The sequence below is a fragment of the Seriola lalandi genome, unplaced genomic scaffold, assembly GCF_002814215.2.
Source record: "Seriola lalandi dorsalis isolate HSWRI2012SDOR001 ecotype SW California unplaced genomic scaffold, Sedor1 jcf7180002054754, whole genome shotgun sequence".
In the NCBI taxonomy this organism is placed as follows: Eukaryota; Metazoa; Chordata; class Actinopteri; order Carangiformes; family Carangidae; genus Seriola; species Seriola lalandi.
This window is the reverse complement of record NW_019525307.1, coordinates 1-2,797: the sequence shown is the minus strand read 5'-3', so window position 1 is coordinate 2,797 and position 2,797 is coordinate 1. Positions and strand designations below refer to the sequence as shown.

The following is a 2,797-nucleotide window of genomic DNA, read 5'->3' as shown; positions in this document are numbered from 1 at the left end:
AGATTGACAGATAAAGGGAGAGAGAGAGAAGTGAGGGAAAAAGACGAGAACAAAACACAATTTAGGCATCGCTGTGTGTGTGTGTGTAATATGTGATATCTATCTGCGTATCTTTGTGTGTGTGTGTGATTTGAGTGTGCACGTGTGTTTGTATCAGTGTGTGTGTGTGTGATTTGAGTGTGCACGTGTGATTGTATCAGTGTGTGTGTGTTTGTCTGCAGGGAGCGGCCATGTTGTGTTTGCTGAGCCTCTGAAGTGCATCGCTGTCATGTAGACCCACCTTGATCTCGTAAGACCTTGTAACAGCGCACGCACACACACACACACACACGTACACATACACGCACACACACACACACACACACACGTACACATACACGCACACACACACGCGTATAGAATTGCATTGTGGGTCTACGCCCACCCTGTCACGATGACACGCTCATTACAGTGTGGTGACGAGCTGTGGAGCTTTTTAATTGAAAAAAAAAAAAAAAAAGACGGAGGGATAATTAAAAGTAAATCAATTAGTATTCACCTCATTACTGAGCTGCAGCACTTCCTGTGAGAATAACACTTTGCATCTGTCTTTACATTTACATTATATTTACATACATTACACTTCTTGACCATCCTGTTCCTTTCTAATGCGGGAGGGGTGACAGGAGGGTGACGGCAGCCTTTCCCAGGATGCACTGGGCTCAGGTGATGTTCCCCACGTTGGGACTTTAGTAGACATCAGAATGAGCGGGGGCGGAGCCAGACATTCTAAACATTCGGGCTTCGCTCAAACTTAAGGGGCCGAAAATGAAACCGTCACGTCGAGACCGACAGATGGCGATATTTCCCCAGTGGATAGAAGAGCTCCGCTTTGATTGGTCCAGTCAGAGAGACTGAGAGGAAATGACATCAAGCTGAAGTTACGTTATAAACTTTAAAAACATCTACAGCTGGAGCTTTATAATATAATTTACTTCCTGATTCTGAGCCGTTTTCTTGAGATGATTTTTGTTTTGTTTGTATGAACTTTTATCTCAAGAGTCAACAGCTGCTGCTTATCTTCCTTATTTCAGTCAGACATAGATTCAATTCATATTTTATATTTATAGAGTTTATCAATTACGTGTTTTTCTGTTGTACAGGAAGTCGAACCTTTTAAAGCTCCTCCAGTGTAAAGGTCTGTGTCCATGTGTAGTGTGATTATAGATTCAGCTCTAGCTTCTATATTAATACTGTGAAAGTATCAAAGCCTCAGTCCACAGAGAAATGCACACAGCCTGTATTCAGAAACTGAGCCTTAAAAGCAGCCGTCAGGACTTCTGGAACTTTGTGATGTCACAACAAAGCAGTCACCAAGCCCCGCCCACCCCAAGAGAGGCTCAGAGCCTCCTCTCTTCTGATTGGCTCACCGACCTGTTGTTACTAGAGCTGCAGAGAGAAGCCTGAGAGAGGAGATGTAAAACTACACTGAGATGGTTTTTATATCTTCTGATGGATCAACACTTCAAATAAAACACAGAAGAAGAAACATGGAGCTTTAATCGCACATACGACACGTGTGACCTTTAATCACAGACTGAGTTCTCTGAGCTTTTACAGCACAAACTCTTTCAGAATACAAGTTTTAACATGTTCAACAATCTGTATTTTTACTGAACTTTATCCCCCCGTCTGTTTAGTTCTGTCTCCACCACTCTCTCTCTCTGTCTGTTCTCTCAGTGTCTCTCGCCCCATCTCTCTCTCTATCCTTAATTTAACCTCGCTCTGCATCTCTCCCTCTCTCTCCCCGTGTTTCTCGACCAGTCAGCTCTGGGCTGTTTCTCCACTGGATCTTCGTCCTAATTAGCTATCACCTCTCTGCTTCCTGCCTTCTGACACACACACACACACACACACACACACACACACTCACACACACACACACACACACACTCTTTATTTAACAGTCTGGTATCTGATATATCGCACAGACCTGAGTTGCCTCGCCTGCAGCTGTATAACAACCTGTGTGTGTGTGTGTGTGTGTGTGTGTGTGTGTGTGTGTGTGTGTGTGTGTGAGCAGACCTGCTTGCCGTCGGCCATGTTGCAGGGCAGCAGCAGGACCTGGGAGGCGGGGAAGGTGGTGGACAGAGACAGACAGTGCTGCTGCTGACGGATCTGCTGCCCGTGAGTGTAAACCCACTCCTGTGGACGGAGAGGACACGGTCAGTCGTCTCTTATCTCGCTCAGTGTGTCAGCTCGCCGTTTGTCGGATGGGGGGGTTTGAAAACTGACATTTTGGAGAGCTGCTGTGGATTCTGGTTGTGTTTCTGATGAGTGCTCAGGAAGATAAAGTCGTTCAGGGAGACAGGAAGCAGAGTGACATTTACACTTAGCTGCTGCTTCACCTGAGCGCTTCATTCTGTGTCGCACATTCAGCCATTTAACAGCTGGAGGAAACATTTCACTTCACAATAAGACTTCCTCAGGAAGGATTCATACATAGTTTATAATGAGGTTATTAATTTGGTCATTTACACTTTATAAATCATAAATTAACAAGTTATAACACCGTTTTCTTACATTGATGCAGCTCACTATTTGATCAGATGATCAGATGATCTGATCATGTGATCTGATCATGTGATCATGTGATCATGTGATCATGTGATCTGAGATGAAACGTCCTCACCATTAAGACGCTGGTTCATTGTTAGTAACTGAACGAACGTGATGAAGCACAGCACAGATACATGTGGGCTCACTATATGGCAACTGTTGCCTTGTTATCTAATGTGTTATAACAGCTTATAAATAG

At 44.3% G+C, this 2,797-nt stretch overlaps 1 long non-coding RNA gene across 1 annotated transcript in view; it reads right to left on the bottom strand.

Annotated features, from left to right (window-relative positions):
* Positions 1–2,372, bottom strand: part of LOC147818038 (uncharacterized) — a 5,606-nt gene extending 3,234 nt beyond the window's left edge. Inside the window, exon 1 of the long non-coding RNA XR_015438373.1 lies at positions 2,065–2,372. This is a non-coding gene — a long non-coding RNA (uncharacterized LOC147818038). The remainder of the gene's footprint in view (positions 1–2,064) is intronic.
* Positions 2,373–2,797: the final 425 nt, after the last annotated feature.